We start from the raw sequence: 23,470 nt of genomic DNA on the forward strand, positions 1-23,470 counted from the left end.
ATTTTTCACTTATCTATGAACTGTATTTTCAAATTTTAATGTACTGAGAAATAGGCTTTTTTAAACTGTTTCTTTTACTGAAAATGTAAGGAGATTAGAATGTGTATGCCTTTGAACTTGAGGTAAAATAAAATGAAAATATACAGAGCTATGGTTTCCTTCAAGCCTCTAGTTACAAAGCCAAGATGGAGTAAACAAACATGAGAGTTTTTGTTCTCCAAAGCAAGTTACAAGTAAAGAGAAATCCAAAAAAAAAAAGAAAACAACCTCTGTATAAAACAAGGCGGTTTACATATAATATTTAAAATTTTCTAAGGAGATACTTAATAATTAAGACAAATTCATTATCATTATTGGGAAGAATTTTATATAAAGTATCAATGCCCATAAAAAAAAAAAAAAAAAAAACAGCATCATGGTTTTGATACAAGTGGCCTCCAGGAAGCAAAATGAAATAAAAAGTAGAGTATAATATAATGTCAACCTTCTTATGATAAATGTTGTACTGGAAGTTTGATATGTGCATGTTCTCCACACTATAGAAGTGCTAAAAGGTAGTTGAATAGGCACTTTAATATTCTAGAGAGTTAGTGTCTTTATTTCATGGTTTGCTTTAGTACAATAAACATCTTTATAATATGAACACTAAGAAAGCAACTCTGGTTTAATGGAAGGGATGCCAAAAGATTCAAGATTAATGTCATCCATTCTGAGCATGTAAAACTGAGGAAAAGATCACTGAATTGGGCTCAAAGAATTTTGCCCCCATGGGAGATGTAAGGGTCATGTCTACAGACTTCGATGCAAAAATTGAAGATGGACTCTCAGAGCATGGGTTTCCACCCGGAATCTTTCCTTGCTCACTCTGCCAACTTTTTCTCCCAGTCCCCTCAGGCTGATTCTCTAGGTTAATATGGTGCACATCATGTTTGTCATAGTAAAGGAAGTGATGGGTTGAACCTAATGATAATGTTAGAAATCTTCCCATGTCACACTTGGACAGGGCTTCTCCAAGGCAGATGGACAGAGGGAAAAGAGGTGCTGGCACCAAGTGAGGGCTTGGCACAGGGTGCTGGAAATTTAGAGGAGCTAGAGGCCCAGGTGCCAGGACATGCCTGGGGAGGAATAAACTCCTATGGCCATGAGAGTCTGCATGCCCACACAAGGGACAGCAGTCCAAACTTCATTATGCCTGAGCCAGTGGAAGCACAAAGATAAGGACATGCCTAACCTGTCACCCATGTGGAACAGCCCCATTAAGCACATGGTGGGCAGTTTGGGAGAGTGGTGGACAGGGCAGCCCAATTTTGTTCAGGACAACATGACAGACAGGACCCATCTTGTTTCTGTGGTGAGCTGGTTCATCTGCTCAAAGTCTTTGGACATGCACAGAGCTGCAGGACATCTTTCTGGTTGAAATCTGTTGGAAATCTTCCTCTAGTGAGACTGGGCAGTTGTGGCAGTGTAGGAGAGGGGGCTTCCTTGAGACAGCAGCTGAATAGTGGATGCATGGGGATTTGCAGAGATTTCAGAGCCCATGCCTGGTCTGCTAGGAACCATGATTTAATGCTCCAAATTTGGGATAACTTGCCAAATGAGGTGGTTCCATCCTGACTCCTCTAGGCAGGGAGGACAAAAATAGGCCTTGCCAAGACTCATGTGGATGAAAAGGGGCCCAGAAAGAAAGATTTGGGCTCCCAGAATGCAATGGAGTGTAATTCTCTCCTAATTATTCTCTTTCAAAATTTTATGTTACCATAGGCAATGAATGGAATCCTCTTTCAATGTGCATTTTGTTAATTCTTAAGTTGATGGAGCATCCAGATGGAATCTAAGAAAAAAATCATGGTTTACTTCCTTAGCAATATCTAATAACTCAACAATAGCAAATGCAAGTCAATGGTACTGACACTTTTAAATATCTAAAAGAAAATGTGTTCAACACTACAGGTCCTGAATCCATCACATGAACAAAACTGAAGTGTGCACATTGAGGAGATGCTTCTATTATAAAGGGCTACGAATTAACTATTGTATAAAGAAAATAAAGTAGTTCAAGACATGTTACCAAAATAAACAGTAGGGAAGGAAATTTGCAAATTTAAAATACATAACATTTTGGAAGGAAAATGCAGCCCCAAACCTGAAACATGGCTGAAAACCAGCTACCTCTGCCTTCTCCTCCTTCTCGAGCTTCCTTCTCAGGAGTGATCACCTACAATCAAATCTAGCTCTTCAAACTCTGCCTCTACATGCATCACAACACAAAGAATCATTTTGTAGGCTCAAGACTAGTTTTAGCTGGAAGTCATGGAGTTCAGGTCTTTCCTCTACATAATTTTATTGATACAGTTTCATTGAGAAAATATCCACTGTGATGTGAGTAAAAGTATTCCAATTCAGTGGGTTTTGCTTATGTTCTTTTGTACTACGTATTGAACCTGGGGAAAACTGACTGATTTATGACTGAGCGACATCAATAGCATTCCTTATATTTTTGTGTTTTTATTCTGAGACTGGGTCTCACTAAATTGTGAAGGTTAATGTCAAACTTTTAATTCTCCTGTGTTAATCTCCTGAGTAGCTGGGAATAGAATGTGCATGAGCATGCCTGCCCAAGCTCAATGTTTATGAGTACAGAGGAAACAAATGTGTAGGGTGTTTACAATATTCAAAAGCAAAAGCACTTATATTTTTCAGAAAATATATATGTAATTTTGTTGCTACCTCCAAAGTAATAATTACGTAGTAGACAATGAATCTTATGTGAGCAATTCTAGGATTTGCCAAGTAGTATGATATATATGATTATTTTAGTCTGTTATTTTGCTGCTGTAACTAAAGACCTGACCATAAAAATTGTAGAGGAGGAAAAGTTTATTTCAGGACTGATGGTTTCCGAGGTCTTAGTCTACAGAAGTTTATAAACCAAGAAAAGACAGTGGTCATTGTTAGACCTACTATTCAAGTCCACACATTCTGTCACCTCCATTTCTCAGGGATTGAGTTGAGCCTGAACATCACAGTGGAAGAGTGTGGCAGAGGGAAACAGCTCACATTGCAATGAGGAAGCAAAAACAGAGTGTCCACTCTCCAGATAAAAATGCATACCCCCTTGTTTGTGGTTGACCGAAGAGCTGTGAGGGGCCCGTCAGTCACGGGGCCCTAGGACACTGCGCCAGGCCTCCTAACGCTGGAACACAAGGGGCTCGTGAGCTGCCCCCACAGCAACAGTGAAACAGAAGTCCTGCAGTCTGAGCCCGGTGTCCTGGTGGGAGCAGCATCCTCTCAGCAGTGGCCAGAGAGCCACCAGGAGCATGGGGACCTGGTGTTGATGTTGAATAGGCCTCCTTAGCATATTAAAATGGCTCTACCCAATGCAGGTGCCAGATCTGTGTGGAAATCCTAATTGAGCCTGTTACCCTTCCTTGTAACCACACGCTCTGTATCTGTGCTTCTAGTCGACTATCAAAAAGGCAAGTTTGTGCTGTCCCTTCTGTCACCGCTGGGTCTCTTCATGGACTTGGTACCATACCTGAAGAAATTCTCTTATTAATATGGAACTATGGGAAATAATTCAGAAACACTATCCAAAGGAATGCAAGCGTAGAGTCTCTGGGCAAGGATCGGAAGAAATCGTTGATGATCATCAGCCCATTCATCTGTTAAGTGAACCTCGGGAATTAAGAAGAGAATATGAAGAAGAGACAAGCAACGTTGACGCTGAGCCATGAAGCCAGTGAGGAAGAAGAACACAAAGCCAGTGACAAATATATACAGAGATTATTGGCAGAGGAGGAAGAAGAGGAAAAACAACAGGCAGAGAAAAGGCGAAGTGAAGTGGAAGAACAACTAAAACATGATGAAGAACTGGCAAGAAAACTAAGCATTAATATTAATAATCTGTATGAGGGAAGTACCTTGGCTTCGCGTTTGAATTCCAGAAAATCTGATCGACTCACAAGCAAGTCACAAAAGAAAAATAAGAACAAACAAAGAAACATTGGACATATTCAGAAGAAATTGACAGTAGTGATATGAAGAGCCCTAAATGGCAAGACAAAGAAATTGAAGAAAACATGCCAACACTTTCTCCTCAAATATGCCTTGAAATTCAAGAACGACGTGGAAAGTCTTTATCAGAGTCACCTATGCCATGGTTATGTGTCTATGACGCAGAACAGTGCCTTGAAGGAAAAGCCAAAACACAATTCAACAATCATGATCAAGAGTTTGTGTCATAAAATATGAAGGACCTAAAACCAAAGCTCCCTATTCTAAACAAACTATAATTAAGCCTTGTGGCAAGACAGAGAATGGGTGTACTTCCTCAGATAAAACCCAAGTAATTGGAGGCAACCCAGTTGAGACAGAAAATGAAGAGTCTAGCCAAATGATGTGTAAAGGTATTTCAAAAAGAAAAAGTCAGGAATCTTCAATTGAAGAAGTCAGGAATCCATGCATTTCTTTTAAATGGAAGAAAATGTTCCCATTATTTTCTTCAGATCAAGAGTGAACAAATGAACTTTATTCCAAAACTGATAGATTTGGAGCATTCACTTTTTGAGAGACATAAAAAAGAGGAACAGGACCAGTTATTAGCATTACAACTACAGAAACAGGTGGATAAAGAACTAAAGAAACCAAACCGGCAAAAAAGATCCCCAGATGAGTACCAGTTACGTGCTACATCCTCACCTCCAGATAATTTGTCAGTGGGCAGAAGAATTACAAAGATAAGAACTTCAAAAGGCAGACTGATGTAGAACATCCTAAACCTCAGAGAGGCTCAAGAGATGAAAATTGGCAACCTTCTTTTAAAATCCAATTGAGCGTTCAGTCAATGGAAAAAAGATGTCAAACTCTACTAGAGAAAGTTGTAATGTATCTAAAAGTACTCATTTCTACACCCTAGTAATTCACAGAAAAGCATTTTTCAAATGTTTCAGAGATACACCAAATAATGTGGGCAAAGGGAGTGTCTTCTAGTAAAACTAGATTGTGAAGCTCTCTTCTGTCATAGAATCTTTATAAATTTCACATTAATCTCTGCTTTCTGAGTATACTTATTATTTTTAAAGAATGTGATTACAAAAGAAGAATATAAAAATGTTTCTGTAAAACTCAGTGATAAGCAAGGGTCCCTATCCATTGTTAATAACTAACACATACTAAGTTTAACAATCCTTTTGTATGTACAAATGCATTTGGAAAACCTAAGAAGCCTTAAAGTGCCACTCTAAATAATAATAATAAGTTTTATGGCCTTGGCTCATTTACTGTCATGAATAATCAAAAAAAGATGATACTGTATCAAATAGTTAAGGAATCCTTGTAGAATTTAGAGTCTAGATTTTCTTTTTTACTTTTCCTTATATTTACACAGCACTTGAAATACATCTACCATAACACTTGAGTAGTTAATTTCCATCACTAATTAAATTTTAAACATTATAGCATTTTCTTTGACTTAAAATGGATTAGGATCAATGTTAAATCAGAGTTTTCTAGTAAATTAAAATTCAGTTGACAGAAAGGAAAACCAGATTTTTTTATGCATAAAGAAAGAGATAGGATGAGACCAAGTGGGGTGGATTGACAATTTAGGAGCATTCTGGACCCACGTTCTAATAGTTGATGTTATTTGGAATAATGTTCTCTCTTTCTTTGCTAAAAATAACACAGAAAAAAATTTGGTGAAAATTTACCTTTTCACACCATAGTATTCACTGTCAAAATCCAAATTAGTTTTCTGAATTTTTAGAAATTCATCCTTCTATTAATCTATTTCCTGAAAAAATGAAAATTTGCTATAGAAGAGTCACATCAAAATGTCTTATGTTTTGGAATCTGAAGCAACCATGAGTTTATTTTCTTATACTATCATTTGTGCTGCTACTTTTCTTTGTGCTTATGGACAGTGAGAATGTATGTAGGTTTTGCTCTTACCGCTGAAAGTTAAATCAGAAGCAGTGATTTCATTCGAGAAACTTTAGAGATTAATGCTCTTAATTCTGCTGCTCATTTAAAATTTTAGTATTTTCTTTCTCAAGAAAAAAATTTTTGACCTCTGAGTAATGATCATGGTGAGATGAGGTATAGTGAGAAACTAACCAAATTTGTCCAAAACAGAGAAAGATCTGCCATCAAACCAGTATTTTCCTAAGAGCAATTCACTTAATGTCTTATCATAGACATTGTTGGATCTCCTTGAATTGAGTTATTCAAAGCTTCCTGAAAAGTTCTATGACCAAAAAGGAAAGAAATGATCAATAACCCCATGGTGTGATATATTTAGGATTTATTTATTTAACCACTTATTCATTTGTGAAGAAGTCTTCCTAACTAGAGCTGACTTTAAGATAAATTTTAATTTCTCTATTAGTCTTTATGCTCTTCCTAACATGTATGCATGTTATTTTGTATGCATAAATATTTTGTGCCAGTCAAAAAAAAAAAAAATGCATACCCCAAAGTCATGCCACAATTCCAGTCTCCCCCAGTCACAGCCTACCCTACCCCTTCAGTTACCACAGTTAATTCCAATCAGGGCATTAAATACCTGACGGAGTTAAGACTTTCACAACCCCATTACTTCTTCTCTGAATGCTCTTGCATTTTCTCATAAGCGAGCTTTTGGGGGACACCCTACCTGCAAAATATACCAATGATTTACCATTAAACTGCAATATCCAAAGAATGGGATATATGATTGACAGTCACACTTCCTTAGGAGAGAAAATCTGATGCGGTAAAGCTGTAATTCAATAAATTATCTGCCACACAAACTTGAGGAAATGTACTGATTTTTATGCAGTCATAATGGAGGAGAATTTTTTATTTCTATTTATTTTTCTGATAGATTTTCCAAGGTTGGGCTTTGAAATCTCAATTAAAATCACCTCCCAAAATGGAAAGGATGTGATAGACTTACTATCAGCATTCAGGGAAAAGAAAATGGTGAATGAACATTTTGATTAATGTAAAGTAAGGTCAATAATTTTTCTGAAATGCAATTCTATCCTTCTTCTTTGGGTATATTTTATAGTGTATCTACAAACAGAATGCATTTTAAAATTATTAAAAATGGAACTTGAAATAAACGAACAAATCTTTTCAAGGTTACAATCCAAGAAAAGAACAGTTCTAATTGTTAAACCTACTCTTCAAGTCCACACATTGTGTCACCTGTGATATTCTCCAAAATCTACTTTTACTTACTGATGGGCATTGTTTATTCTGGAACACAGGAACGTGTATGAGTTTTCCTTAGGCTTTGTTTTAATTTCCCTTCTTTCACATATCAGAGGGAAAAATAAATTCTGTATTTTCCCCTTCAATACCAGTGTCCAACTTATAGACTACCAAAAATCTGCATAAAAAGAAGGTAGTGAAGAAAAATCTTTATATATTCATTTCCCAAAAGGTTGCTTATGTAGACTAAAAGGATAATAGGAAATCCTTCTAAGCCATAGACAACCAGCTACTCTCCTGATAATCATCTCCCCTTTCCTCTGTCATCTAAGAAGAGATGACCAGACACCAGTGAGGCTGTACAAAAGCCAAGAGAAATCACCTCTGTGGGCATCAAGTTTAATGCCCTCACAGCTGTGATATTTATTGCTTGCAAAAAAATGATGGTGGACATTACTTTGTATTCTTTCAGTATTAGTTAACTTTTTTCATCTATGTGACCAAAATGCCTGAAGAGAATAATTTAAAAGAGGCTTTAATCATTTTGAATTATAATTTCAAAGAATTCAGTCCGTGCTAGGCTGTCTGCAAGGCATAAACATCATGGAAGAAAGACATGGAGAAAATCTGCTGAGCTCATGGAATCTAGGAAGCAGAGAGAGGCAGGAAGAGGTTGGAAGAAGATAAACTGCCAGTGACCATTTCCTCTAAGTAGTATCCAGCTCCCAGGACGACAGGCAGATACTGACACACTCATCCACTGAAGATGCAGAATCTTTGTGATTCTATATTAGCCTAAAAGCCCCATCCCTGAGTCTTACCACACTGGTGACAAGGCTAACAACACATATTATTTGGGGGACAGTCCAGTTCAAATAAGAAGTTTCCAAATACACTCATAGACTGTGCCTACAGAAGATTGAAGGAAGAGAAATACAAAATCTTTTGCCAGCAGAGGCAGGCAATTATTATGTGATAAACTCTCATGTGAAATTTTAATCACCTGAATATAAATATGCTTTAAAATGACATTCATTACTTAGAGAATAATGAGAATATGCTGTGTCTGATTCAGTATTGAATGGGAAAGATAGCTGATAATTCTGTGAACGGGAAAGGGTAAATGGACAATTGGAAATGTGGTGAGGGAACTCAAAATGGAGAATTTATCACACCCATGAGTAGCTACAGTGAGGAAAGAGTATCCTTGATTTGTGACCCTTCTTATATTGTGAAAGACTCAGAAAACAGGTGGCATCTGGGGAGAAAGAAAGAACTGAGGAAAACATCCTCACACACAGGAAACATGTCCATCTGGAGTCTTGCTTCATGACCATTTTAGGCACTCTACACAAACTGTGGAGATACAGAGATGCCCAGTGATGGATGGCATTATGAGAAAGTTGCAATTTAGGATCAAAATTCAGTAAGAGTTCACACTGAAGCATTTGGCTGGCCAAGGTGTTGCTATTTCTGACAGTAAGGACTCACCTGTCCATCGTTATGACCAAATGTTTACACAATCTGGACAACTATGGCTTATCTTTGACATTTACCACATTAACATGATTCAATTTGGTCACATAGTCTGAGGTGCAGAAAATCCTGTATTCTTATTTTTGCTGAAAGAAAACACCAAAAATGTCAGAGCTTAAAGTAACAAAACCTTATTCTTTAATACAAATGTATGTTTTCCCTGCCATAGACCAATGTCAAAGGGTTAGCAGAACCACACTGCCATCAGAGACTCAGGGGAGAATCATTCTATCTTCTGGTTACTACTACCACTCCTTGACTTACGTGCATAAATGCTTCTCTTCCCTTTGTGTTGATGTAGCCATGAAAACTTGAATATACATCATCTACCCTTACACAGATCATAGTAGTACCACAACATGTTACAACCCTCAAATTGCACAGGGTCTGGGCACCATAAAACCAGAGATGGCAGATCCTGCAATAAGCTTATCCAAGAAACCTTGAATTCTAAGAGAAAAAAAAAAAAAAAACTCATTATCCTTTCCTGATACCAATGTGTATTATTAAAGTATAAATTTGCAATAATAAAGACCAAGCAATCTTGAAACAAAGAAATCCATAGGTATAAAAAAACTAGTTGTATTTTAAATAGAAACAGAAGGGTCTATATAAGTCCAATGACATTGAGACTAACATTAAATGTGGAGGCATGATACAACCAAATCTAAAGGTACATGTTTGTGCTTGAGGCACAATTCACTGAAAGTGTGCATAGACAATGTGCAAGGCCCTGGGCTCAAACTCCAGCACAAAAATAAAAGACCTATGCCCAAAATAGAGGGAGGATGACATGGGAAATATAACACCATACAATGCTGCTGACCATTCCTCCTCTAGGAACACATTGCATAAGCATATTGTTTCAGGTCCCTCTTGGCAAAATAATAAGTGTGTCAACAGAATCATATATATTGGACCGCAGAGAAAATATCTGCCATTAAATGTGGAAGAAAACATCTAAAAGAGTTGGAATCATTCTGTCAAAGAAATAGCTGAACTCCATTTTCATTGCAGCACTATTCATGGTACCAACAATTTAAAAAACAAAACGGTCTTTTAAAAGAATTATTTTTCTTGCTACAGAGGAATAAACCCAGGGGCATTTAAACACTGAGTCATATGCCCAGCACATTTTTCTGATTTATTTGGAGACAGGGTCTTGTGAGTTGCTAAGTGACTGGATAAGTTGCTGCAGCTGACTTTGAATTGTGATCCTCCTGCCTCAGCCTCCTGGGCCACTGAAAGTATATTTAGAGTCATTAAATGTTGGGAGATTCCTCCCAGCTCTAAGGCATCCAGCTACTCTCTTGAGATACTCCATCATCAATTCAAACTGCTTTCCAAGAGGACAAGACTCAGAGACTGATATTCACTACAGACCCCATGAAGTTATAGACACAGCAGATGTGGGCATCTTATATGGGTCAGTTCTGAAGTACAGGACAAGGAAGACATGAGAGGTTGAGATAAGGACACATCACACAGTCAATTCTTCAACGGTGACCCTCATCACAAATTATTGTCCTAATGTGCCTGTGCATTGGAAGACAGAGGGACAAGAGGCACACACAATTTGTTCAAATGTTCAAGTGATACCTTTTTGCTTCCCTCTCACATAAATTGTTCATAAACATGAAACAAAAACTTCATCATGTTCATTCAGTATTAGAAGAAGCAATAAAATATTTCATCAAATTGAAACTAGCCTGGCAAAATAAAATTGATAATGTTGAGAGGGAAAATTGGCATTGGGAATGTGAACTGTAGTTGAAAATGGAGAAAATTTTCCTGTATATACTCAAGAATACACCATAGAGTATTTCACAATCATGAACATCTACAAGAAATGGGGCCTAATTAGAGATATATTCCATGCTTGTATAACTATACCAAAATGAATTGCCATGTGCAACTCAAAAGAACCAATCAAAAAACAAAAATTAGTAATTCACTCACAGACCACCGAATAGCTGGGATGGAGCCCATGGTTCTGGATCTGAGATGCTGCTTCCTGAATATTCAGCTAGCTCAGCAGGAAGGAGGAAACCCAGGCCTCTAGAGACCACAGCTCCTCTCATGCAGGAACCCCATGGAGTCGGGGTCCTCCTTTCACCATCCTCAGTCTTCAGCACACAGCCTGCGGAGGTGCTGGGCTGCCAGCACAGGGACACCCTCGTGCTCCTCTAAAGACCCTCCAAGTGCTCTGCTCTCAACCCAGGATCTCTGGGCTGCCAGCACCCTGATGTCCTCATGGGGCCTCAGGCAGAGGCTGAGGACACCGTGCACTCAGGTGACAAGATGCACAGGGCCCAGCTACTGGACGCAGTAGATGTAGACGTGGGGACTGAGCGCTGAGCCCCACAGAGGAGGACGATGGCGGCAGACTGAGAGGACCAGGAGCGGCCCGCCGCCATTTCCCCTCCCGCCACCGCCAGTCCCGAGGGCTTGGGCTTCGCCCGTCTCCAGCGGCCTGAAGCACACTCACCATCCCTGCTCTTCACTCGGCCCCGTTCTCCCTCGGAGTCTCTCCTTCCCTGTGTGGCACAGAAACCTGGGGCTCCTGAGCTCAGGAGGAGACGCCAGCAGTGGATCGGAGAATGGCGGCTCCCAGACCAAAGCCCGTGCTAGGTTTCAGAAGCCCGCCCTCCTCGCGGGCTGCGTGCGATTGGACGGTTCTCACCCCGGTGCCTCTGATTGGACAGGGCTTCAGGCCCCGCCCCCTGACTTTGAGCCTGGTGATCACCTCTGAGGGACAGTGGAATGTGGCCAACCTAGGAATTAAAGAGAACAGATCACAGACTTTGGACTGTTGCTCTTGATTGTTCCAAATACTAGGGACTCAACCCAAGGGCACTTTAGAATAATTGAATTATGTCACAATGAAGCTGTTTAAAATGTTTATATTCAATCAAATAGGACTGCAGGAATCCAGACAGAACCTGTATGAGTAAAAATAGGATATCACCTCACCCATGTACTGAAATTTACATGATCCTGCCATATCAGATCTGGTGGAACTCAATATTTTATATAAATCTTTTATAGTGGTACCTTAGGGGTAAATTTTCTGTCCAAGGCAGACGACTAACAATGAGTATTACCTTTATATTATATATTAAGGTCATTTATTGTGAACAAGGCAATATTGAAAGCATTATTAATAAGTGAAAGTCTGGTCCCCACTTTTTTAATGCACATTTTAAATGTGTGATATACATGTTCAAGTAAAGTCTGTCCAGTAAGATTTTGGAGAATTCCATGGGTTAGAATTATATGCCATTGATTACAGAACTGAGCAAAGGCACTAGACATATAGGCAGGGGCACTATCAGTTTTTAAATGATTAGGTTTACCCACACTGGGAATGCAAAGGAACAGGTGACAGACACAGGCTGAGACCCTCTCTGAATGATGGACACTGGCCCATATAAGACCTGAGGGTGTATCGATGGTAACATGGAAGAAAGACTAGGTGTGTAAGGGAGGAAGGTGAGTTACATCCATCTGCCAAAGAGCATTAGAATGTAAACCTTGAGGGTTCATGTTTTCCCGAGTAGAGGAATGAAAGTATGTGCAGTGAGAGCAATTATTAATGATGAACCAGGCCTGTAGAGAGGAAATAGAAAAGATCTTTATTAAAGAGTGAGCATTTTTTGCTGGTGGGGATGCAAATTAGTGCAGCCACTCTGGAAATCAGAGTGGAGATTCCTTAGAAAACTTGGAATGAAGCCACCATTTGACCCAGCTATCCCACTCCTCGGACTGTACACAAAGGATGTAAGATCAGCATTCTACAGAGATACAGTCACATCAATGTTCATAGCTGCTCAATTCACAATAGCCAGCTTGTGGAACCAACCTAGATGTCCTTCAATTGATGAGTGGATAAAGACATTTTTTTGGGGGGGGAGAAGGGTTAGTGTTAGGGTTAGAGTTAGGGTTAGGGAGGGGGGCAAGAATGGAGGAAGGAAGGACTGTATAGAGGGAAAAGAGGGGTGGGAGGGGTGGGGGGAAGGGAAAAAATAACAGAATGAATCAAACAACATTACTCTATGTAAAGTTATGATTACACAAATGGTATGCCTTTACGCCATGTACAAACAGAGAAACAACATGTATCCCATTTGTTTACAATAAAAAAAAAATGGTATGCCTTTATGCCATGTACAAACAGAGAAACAACATGTATTCCATTTATTTACAATAAAAAAAGAGTCAAAAAAAAAAAGAAATTTTGGTATACATACACAATAGAATATTACTCAGCTATAAACAATAATAAAATTATGGCATTTGCAGGAAAATGGATGCAATTAGAGAATCATGCTAAGTGAGATAAGCCAATCTCAAAATACCAAAGTACGAATATCTCGCAGATTAGGTGATGCTGACACATAATGGGGGGTGGGGGGCAAGAATGGAGGAAGGAGGAACTGTATAGAGGGAAAAGAGGGGTGGGGGAAGGGAAAATAACAGAATGAATTAAACACCATTACCCTATGTAAATGTATGATTACACAAATGGTACGCTATTACTCTATGTACAAACAGAAACAACATGTATCCCATTTGTTTGCAATAAAAATAAATTTTAAAAAGAGTGAGCATTTTGATGAAAAAAATTGTGTGATGATTCCATTGCATTTTTTTTTTTTCTTCAGTACTGGGGATTGAACCTAGGGCCTTATGCTTGTGAGGCAAACACTCTACCAACTGAGCTATATCCCCAGTCCTCCATTGCATCTTAAAAGAGGATAAAGTGATTTTATATTAGTATCAGCACAAATATTTCCTTCAGTGAGCAGTCCAGGAATTTTAGTGTGACTATATATGTGAGCAAGAACTATTGAGGCCATATGACCCTATAAAAGAGATGAAGGAGTGATAAACAGGAATCCAAATGAGGTGACAACATTACAGAGGAAATATGTGGCATCAGTTTGGCTATATACTGAGAGTCTGCAATGATGTTTAAGGTGTTGTGAAATATACAAAGAGCCAAAATAATTGCAGGTAATTCTGCTCACTGAGGAGAAGATTGAGACAATGTGTAATAATCAGTTAATTTTTATCAGTGAATATAGACATCACACTACAATGTTTTCCTCCATCAGTATAGACAATAATCCCATTGGAAAGTGGAATGGAGATTATTGAAGAAGGCGCATGAAATACTTGACAAAATAAGGAAAGGCATTCATCCAGGGTTGCATGGAAAGCAATAGGAGATAAAAATGTCAGTTCAGACAGTTTGATAATATGAAGAATATTCCAGGGTTGTACACAGTTACATTAGGTTACATTAGTGCAGTTAACTTTCTGTATGTGCAGATCATATAAGTTGCTTGCTACTGAGAGTCCACTAGTACCATATGTTTTTCTAATAAGATAGTGTCTCCAGCCCTCAAGGGCAGAGAGGTTGCAGAGTGTTCCTAAGCCATTCCAACAGAAGATCTTTATTGTCCTGATGACTTTGCTCACTCTTCTGTTCCTTGTCTGCCCTGAACCTGTACAGACAAAAGCCTTATTGTCTTTACAATTTATCAGATTGAGAAATAACTTTTGCCAATTGGCCTCTGAACAAAGCAGAGTGTAAAAATAACAACTTAATACTTGGATAAAACAGTTCTGATCAAAAAAATACATTAACCTACGTGTGCCAGATTAAAATCAATATATATGTATGAGTGTGTGTGTGAGTATGTAGAAATTAACAAGAACCATAGAGAAAAAAATGGCATGACCATCAATTATTTTAGTAAAGCAGCAGGAGAGAATGAGCAATGGAGAAAGAGGGAGAGAAAGAGTGAAAGAGAGAAACCAGAGAGAAGTTGAAAGAATGGACATTTTTTTAAGCTGTCTGAGGTCACCCTCCCAGTCATCTCAACTCCCTAAGGTCACCCTCCCAGGAATGGGAACAAAGCCCTTAAAGCTGTTCCAAGAATCAGCCCCAAACAGAGAATAAAAGGGTAAATTGAGCCAGATAGCCAGATAGTGCTCAAACAGTAGGATTACCAGAAACTATTGACCAGAATCTACGCCCTGTTGTAAAACATTGTGAAACATGTTGTATGTTATCAGCAAACCCAGACCCCCTTTGAAATTTCCCGGCAGCTTTGTCCCCCTTTTCCCTTTCATGTGCGATGTGTGGTTTCTGCCTTTATAAACCTACAAGATTTTTTGCTCGGGACTCGACTCCTGGAGTTCGGTTCCAGCGCGCTGGAATAAACACCTCTTGCGGTTTGCATCAAGTGACGCCTCCTGCGGTTGATTGGGGTTGCCGTTGATCCATGGGACAGAGTTGGGGTTTCCTTTTTGGGGGCCTTACAAAGTGAAACTGACAGTTTTGCTCCTTCAGTCTCAGATCAGTCTCTGGCTGAGCCTGCCGACCTCTGCTGTCTACATTCCAATGCAAGCTTCAGCATGGTCTGGGTAGAGAAATTGATGCCTACGGCTTTCAACCATTTTGTCCTTGGTTGGTAATCAGGCTGACCAGATTTGGGTGCAGACAATTAAGAAACATCTCCCATTACTTTTGAGGATGTGGGTGCTGTGTAAGCTGAGGGTAGGGGATTTTAATATGGTTCCTTTTCATATGACTTGAGGCTGAGACCTCACTCAGAATTTAAGATACCAATTACACATTTGATAATTATTTGAAGTAAGGGAGAACATTTGCCAGATTATTCTACCCTTAAAATCTCTTCAGAAGTGTAATATTGGGAACCATAAATCAGCAAGACATAACAGTCATAAACATCTATGCCCCAAACAGTGGCTCATCCATGTATGTCAAACAAATCCTTCTCAATTTCAGAAACCAAATAGACCATAACACAATAATACTAGGTGATTTTAACACACCTCTCTCATCACTGGACAGATCTTCCAAACAGAAATTGAACAAAGAAACCATAGATCTCAATAACACAATCAATAATTTAGACTTAACGGACATTTATAGAATATACCATCCAACCAAGAGCGAATACACTTTCTTCTCAGCAGCACATGGATCCTTCTCTAAAATAGACCATATATTATGCCACAAAGCTAATGTTAGCAAATACAAGAAGATAGAGACACTACCTTGTATTCTATCAGATCATAATGGGTTGAAATTAGAAATAAATGAAAGAGTAAAAAACAGAAGCTACTCCAACACCTGGAGATTAAACAATATGCTATTACATGATGAATGGATAACAGAAGATATTAGGAAGGAAATTAAAAAATTCTTAGAGGTAAATGAGAACAAAGAAACATCATATCAAAATCTCTGGGACACTATGAAAGCAGTACTTAGAGGGAAATTTATTTCATGGAGCACATTCAATAAAAGAAGTAAAACTCAACAAATAAATGACTTAACACTACAGCTCAAAGCCCTAGAAAAAGAACAACAGACCAACACAAAAAGTAGTAGAAGACAGGAAATAGTTAAACTCAGAGCTGAAATCAACGAAATTGAAACAAAAGAAACAATACAAAAAATTGACAAAATAAATAGTTGGTTCTTTGAAAAAATAAGCAAAATTGATAAACCCTTAGTCACTCTAACAAAGAGAAGATGAGAGAAAACCCAAATCACTAAAATTTGGAATGAACAAGGAAATATCACAAGAGACACGAGTGAAATACAAAACATAATTAGAAGCTATTTTGAAAATCTATATTCCAACAAAATAGAAAATTTCGAAGACATCGACAGGTTTCTAGAGACATATGAATTGCCTAAACTGAACGAGGAGAACATACACAATTTAAATAGACCAATTTCAAGTAATGTAATAGAAGAAGTCATCAAAAGCCTACCAACAAAGAAAAGTCCAGGACCAGATGGGTTCTCAGCTGAGTTCTACAAAACCTTTAAAGAAGAGCTCATTCCAATACTTCTCAAAGTATTCCATGAAATAGAAGAGGAGGGAACCCTCCCAAACTCATTCTATGAAGCAATATTACCCTGATACCCAAACCAAACAGAGACACATCGAGGAAAGAAAATTTCAGACCAATATCCTTAATGAACATGGGGGGCCCAAAAAAAAAAAAGAAGTATAATATTAATCTGGTGCTTTGCTCTTCACCCTCCCTATAACTTGGAGCTCCCCAGATGTATTATGGGACTTGGAAATTAGGCTGCACTGAGGAAGGGTTGTTTTTCCTCAGGAACACTCTGCTTTCCAGCTTCGTGGGGTTCTTGAGATATAGCAAAATTTTGCCCAATGTACAGTCCACTCACATCAGAAACAGGGTTCAGGGGGTGTATTAGAGGGACTGTTGGGACAAGAACAGCAGTGACTTTTTTAGGCCTATGGATGGCTGAGGCTCAGAATTGGGGTTTAGTTTAAGATGAGTTTCTTTTTCCTGTTGGACCTCATCTTCCTTATTGTTACAGGTCTTGAAAGCAGTATCTAAAAATTGCTTCTGTAAAGAATTGGTGCCCTTTTCTAACTATTTATGCTTTTTATGTTATCAAGTGCAGACCCACTGATAAATTGGTCAGAGAGAGTATCAGTAAATGTGTGAGGTGTAGGGTTGTATATTTGGTAATGGAGTGAAGGAAAAACAAAAGTTGAATTTAGGGAACCTCAAAAATTTTGCCATTGTGTATTAAATATTTTCCCAAAGCTTGGAGAATTCCTTTATCAAGAATTCTGTTCTTGTGACATGTGTGCTTGTTATCTAATTTGCAGTATAGCTGAAGTTGAGTTGTGAGTCTGATGAGGTGATGAATTTTGAGGTCAGTTTGGGAGAAGAGTTGTTAAAATTAGTAAAGAGAAAGTTCAACTTGGTGTCTCTGGGAAATGACTGGGTAACTCTCATGTTTGGAGAGGCTCAATGGAGTTGATGATTTCAGGGCAGAGAATTGTCTGGATTCATATGCCACAAGTGTGCCAGTCACTGGACTGGACTTTTTCTACTAGGGATTAGGGGAAAGTCTTCACCCAATCTTAATAGCAGGGAAAACCCAGAATGCTGACTAGCTGAAGGGTAGGTACTTATCTGCTGGAAGCCCAGATAGATGGAGTCTTACCTTTCTGGGAAGAATGGGGAGGCCGTTCCTGCAGGCAGGAACAGAATGACAGATGTCTTTGATTTATGAGGTTGCTGAGTGTGTAGGGAAGAGTAGATTTGGGAGCAGAGGAAATCAAAACGGGACAATTTTAATGCCGTTAAAAATTTTGCCACAAAATCTTGCACTTTCCATGTGGCATAGAGCTACACTAATGTAGTAGCTGGTTGATATTTTGTACCCATGTTGGCGGTCAGAACCACATGTGAGACATAAGACCTTCATGCAGCACCAGAAAATGACCCTGAAAAGCTGCCTTAATTTGCCTTTGGTCCCCCTCTCTCCCACACACCAAATTTCTCTCACACAAAACCTGGCAGTTGCTCAGCTAGAGTGGAGTTCAGAGGACATAAAGGTCCTCCATTCTACAAGGAGGGTTGGCACAGTGAGTTTTGGAATTCAGACATAGTTTAAGTTGTAGCTGTGGTGACCCCCAACTTTCAGAAAGCCACAAAAGTGCTGAATGTTCGATGGTCACTTTCAGGACTCATCAGTCATTTAACTTTGACTGTGGGGAGAGGGAATGGGCTTTTGAGATACAGGGAATGAATAAATATAACTTTTTCTGTTTCCTGGTCTGGGAATCAAAATATTAGCACAGAATGTCTGAGCCAGTTGCAAACTTCTTGGATAAGCACAGCATCTACTCATCAATGAAATCAATGATGAAGTACATTAAATGAGGAAAAGGTCCATCCTCTGATGGACCCACTTTCTTGGAGGAAAATGAGCCACTGGTCAAAGTAGGAGTCTGTTCTTACATAGGCTACACTGAGAAGTGACTTATGGAGACAGCTTGTCAGCTTGGGCATGCAGGAAACAGGTTTTTGAGAATATGAAGTTTGTTTCACAGGGCAATATTTTTATTTGGGGAATAATGGAGGGTCTGTGGTCACCATACAGTGCTTATCTGTTTCCCTTCAGGGTCCCATTGTACTGTAGCTGGGAACAAATTTATTTTGGGGAAGGATCAATGGTTTGGATTCCTCTCAGAGACTGTCATTTTAGGCTTGATGGATGTCTCCTTCCCAGGACTTGTCTTACCACTAGATGATGGTCACTTCCTTCCTAAGAATTGTCCTGTCATTGGGAAAGAATACACAAAAATGAATCAACTCCATCAATGTCTAGCCCTCGTCCTCACTCCCTTTTCCCAGGTTACAATATTTGGGGCTTATTTTCCATATCTTATACCTATGACATGCCAGATGGAACAGTGGGAAAGAGGTGGGTCTGATTTTCCCCTGGTTTGCTGGACTCAGTTCACTATTTGCTAGTCTCAGATAAAATCATGCTGACCCATTTGCAGACTTCCAAATCTGACTTCAAAATTGCTTTTCAATTGGTGCATGGTAATTGCAAGATGTTGCCTAGCACCTTGCCCATCTTCCCACAGATGATTTCTGAGCTCATTGTGTCTTCTGTGGACTTCAGGAGTCAAACATCCTCTGTATTGGCTAGGGTGTGTGACCAGTTAGCCTCAGGAATTTCTTCATTAAGCCTGTTTATAGAATTTTTCAGCATTTTCTATCCTGTGTGGCAATTCCACCCTTTCTGCAAAGGCGCTTTCTCTTAATTTTGTTCCTTTTTCTCATTTAATGTACTCAAACTATTTTTCTCACACTCTTTGCCCAATATTGAATATTAATGCATCCCATTTTCATCCACCTCAGGGAGAAGCAGTATTCCCACTGAGTAGCTGAGCTATAAGAAATACTGCTTCACTTCTCACCCACCATCTTTCATCCCATTTTGTTGGGAGAAATCCTAGTTCTTGGCCAGCAGCAGTGAAAATCTCAAGTGTGTAAACCTGCAGGGAGGAGTGTTCTGCCTTGGCCACCTAGGAAAGTACACAACTCCCCCAAACTGACTCAGTGTTACCAAGGGAATCCGTATAGGAACATGGTGGTCTTATTCCCCATGGTGCATTGTGATTGGGAAAGAAACCTATAAATCGTATGTCTGTTCCTGCAATAAATGAGTTTACAATCTTCTTGCCACAAGCTTGCTTCCACCCAACTCCGGGAGTGTCAATCTTAACTCTGAGCTCCTTACCCCATGTATGAGCCAATCTGGCACAAGAGAAGCTATACCTTTTATCTTGTTTGCTACCAGGGATTGAACTTAAAAGTGCTTAAGCACTGAGCCACAGTCACAGCACTTTTTATTTTTTTATTTATAGACAGGGTCTCTCTAAGTTTCTTAGGACTTCACCACATTGCTGAAGGTTGTCTTAAACTCAGAATCCTCCTGTCTCAGCTTCCTGAGCTTCTGGCATTGAATGCATGTGCAAGCATGCCTTCCCATTAACTGGAATATATTTTAGGATCATTTCAGGCCAATTTCTCCTCAAGCCTGAGTGTAGTAAAATCACTTTGGGCGACATTTTCTTCACTACTTAAGGAATTACTAATTATAATACTGGGAGATGACTAATTGGATGGATGATCATTCAAGCGGACATAAGGAACTTGTTTCCCTCCTAAGAACTTCGTGTATCTCATTAAAATGTATGAAAATAGAAAAGATTTGTTTGACCTACTGATAGAAAAAGGCCATAAAAACCTCAAAGGGAAATTCAGTAAAAAATAGGATGATTGGTTTTGCATCATTAATTATCAGTAGTAAGGCGTCTGTGTTCTTTGGGTGAGGAATCATTCTGCAGAGGGTATGACTGAGGCTGTGAAAATTCCTGACAATATTCTTCTTGTTTCAGTTCAACATTTTTTTTTTATATCAGAGTCACAGGGACAAAAAATGAGGATATAATGCAGAGTTCCCGAGTGCCTATTCACCAGTTTTCTCTATAATTTACATCTTGCATTTCCGTAACATTTATTACAATTAATGGACCGACATAATAATACTGATGTTGATATATCATTATTAAATAGACTACTTGGTTTGTAATTCTATAACTATTGACAACGATCATACTGTTGAGTAGACACTGTCATAGTGACTTACAGATTAAGTTCACCACACCAAGGTTCCCCTTCTTCAGATGTTCAGTCTTCCCATTTTCCCTGAATCTCCAGCAAACTTTAATGTTTTCATGGCCTATTATTTCTCATTTTTTCCTGGATTCAGTGATGTGGCATTTTAGACCAGCTGTTTCCCATAGCAACATGTTTATGTGCTTACATGTTTATTAGCCACTTTCCTTTTATTGCTGGACTTAATGCTGTTCCTGGTTCCCCAGAACTGAGGCCCAAATGGGCAATGCCATGGTGACGGGCTGCCCATTATTCCTACGGTGCAGCTCATTGTGAATACATCTATTCACATATTGGTGGACACCTCATTGCTAACCAGCATTTCCGTTACCTCCTTACCTCCCATGAGATCTCAGTCCTCAGTGATTAGAGCTTGAGTAGCTCCCTAATGCCCATGCCACCAAGACATGGCCCTGCATACCAGATTCCCCTGAGTAACCTAGCCAACAATTTTTGACAACAAATGGCCATGCACTGCCTATTTGATCTGACAGCCATCTTGAGATTTTTCTTAATGAACCACGCCAAGAAACAGAATAGGAATTCAGAATTTTCCCTCTGTAGTAATGACCATTTATTGCAACTGCTGTTACTTTACATTTTAATTTTCATTTATTCCTTTTAGATATACATGACAGTAGAATATATTTTGACATATCATGCATACATGGACTATAATTTTCCATTCTTGTGGTTGTCCATGTTAAGTTTCTCTGGTCATGTCTTCAATTATGAACATAGGAAGTTATTTCCATTCATTTCCATTCATTCTTTTGTCTTTTTGTTTATCACTCCCCTACTTTCCCTTCATTTTCCTTTGTATAATCCAATGAACTTACATTGGATGAACTAATCTCCCCAACCCATTAGTTACTTTAAATAGTGCTACTCTTCCTAGTGACTCGACAAACTCAAGTTCAGAGGTAAACTTTCTCCTCATAGCATAAAGTAACCCATGGTACCTCAAAAGCAAAACAGATCAGGGAGCTCAAAGTAAAAGAGTAAAGCTTCAGACCTGAGGTGAATGCACCCAAGTCTCCAGGGTTCTGCAAAGAAGACAAAGGACACTCCAAAAGGGAGAATTAGTACTTTCTTGTGTTCCTCCAGGATGTCCAGTGTTGCTACAAGTATGCCTTCATTCTCTTCCTGTGATAGCCAGAACTCTGATGTTTCCTCTTATTTTTTTTTTTTTTCATTCATTGACCTGAAGGACTTGACATGAAATTTTACGTTATCCTCAGCAAATGAGGTCACCAAGAAAGGAAGCAGACAGGGATCAGACAACATGTTAGCTTAACACAAATTAATGACTTTTATTGAATATGAACCAAGATTTTAAATCAGTCAGGTGTGTGTGTTGTAGATAGGATTTTGGTACATTTTCTGGGATTCAAATGATTCTCTCACATTAGCCTCCTGAGAAACTAGATGTATCAGTGTGTGCCATCATGCTGCCTAACCAGAGCCACATTTAACAAGTGACTCAATACTAAATAAGTCCTGTTAGTCAGTTATGAGTCTGTATAACAAATAACTGAGATAAAAACTTACAGATATACTAAGGTTTCTTTTGATTCACAGCTTTGGTGGTTTTGGTTTATCAATTGTTGATCATGTTGTTTTGGGGTGATGGGAGTGTACAGAGAAACAAAATTTCAGAGAAAAATAGATAAAAGGGTGGGACTCTAATGATCCCACTAGAGTATGCTCCCAATGATGTATTGGGTTTCAACTCTCCCCTTCTCTGTTTTTCTTTCTATGGTAGTCAGGATAGAATCCATGTCTTTCAACATGCTAGGCAAGCACTCTACCACTGAGCCAAATCTTCAGGTACTAGGTCTCACCACTTACAGGCTCCCTCACATCCCAATTGCTCCATATTGGAAACCAAGCCTTAACCATATAAACATTTGGGGCTGATGAAGATCCAAACTATCAACAACTTCCTTATACCTGTAGCCAAAGACAACAAATAGAGAAACAGAACACCCAAACTCCAGACCACTCCCATGTGGCAGCCAAAAGAGCTCTGATGTATATTGAGAATTTACAAGAAATAAATTCAGTAATACCTCCAAACTGTAGGAGCATATTTGTTAGTTTTCAATAGAGTGTATATGCAACAGAATCATGTGAAGCACAGATTATTCAAATATATAAACAATATGAACTATTACCAATTACAGTTTGCATTAAAATTTTAAAAACTAAATTATGTAGAATTTTTTTCAACAAGAAAAAATTTTTGTGATAAACTTCTTTTCAGCTTTTATGTAAGTTCATGAAAGTTTATGTAAGTTCACTACTTGGCTGTAGTACAGAATCAGCTTCTAGATGGCAGAATAAACCACCACGTGTGGCTACTGGGTGATGTCATCCTATGGGACTAGATGTCTGCAGAGCTGATATTATGCTTCTCTTTGCTGCTTATGATGGTAATAAACTGTCAGATTCCATTTAGGCTTGTTGTATCCTCCACAGAGGTAGGAAAGCTGCAATTGTAAACTTTCTGGTCCTGTCAGTGAACATATTGCAGCTTGAGGACTGCTTGACAATGACTTGTAGATAATGGTAGTTAATTGTGAATAATCATGGGTGATGTGATTTGTAGCACCAATTTCATGCACCTGGAATGTTACTTCCTAATATCTCACTTTTCCATACC

The 23,470-nt window shown here is 38.8% G+C and overlaps 1 protein-coding gene and 1 pseudogene across 2 annotated transcripts in view; one reads left to right on the forward strand and one right to left on the reverse strand.

Moving 5' to 3' along the window:
* The window catches only part of LOC306650484 (uncharacterized protein), a gene marked incomplete at its 5' end in the record, with an annotated part of 90,244 nt that overhangs the window by 26,470 nt on the left and 40,304 nt on the right, over nt 1–23,470 (reverse strand). The window lies entirely within an intron of this gene.
* Nucleotides 768–5,134, forward strand: LOC306650427 (E3 ubiquitin-protein ligase RNF168-like; annotated as a pseudogene). The gene is made up of 2 exons: nt 768–835; nt 3,384–5,134. The product of its transcript is annotated as an E3 ubiquitin-protein ligase RNF168-like (transcript).

Source organism: Sciurus vulgaris (genome assembly GCF_902686455.1).
Source record: "Sciurus vulgaris genome assembly, chromosome: 19".
Taxonomy (NCBI): Eukaryota; Metazoa; Chordata; class Mammalia; order Rodentia; family Sciuridae; genus Sciurus; species Sciurus vulgaris.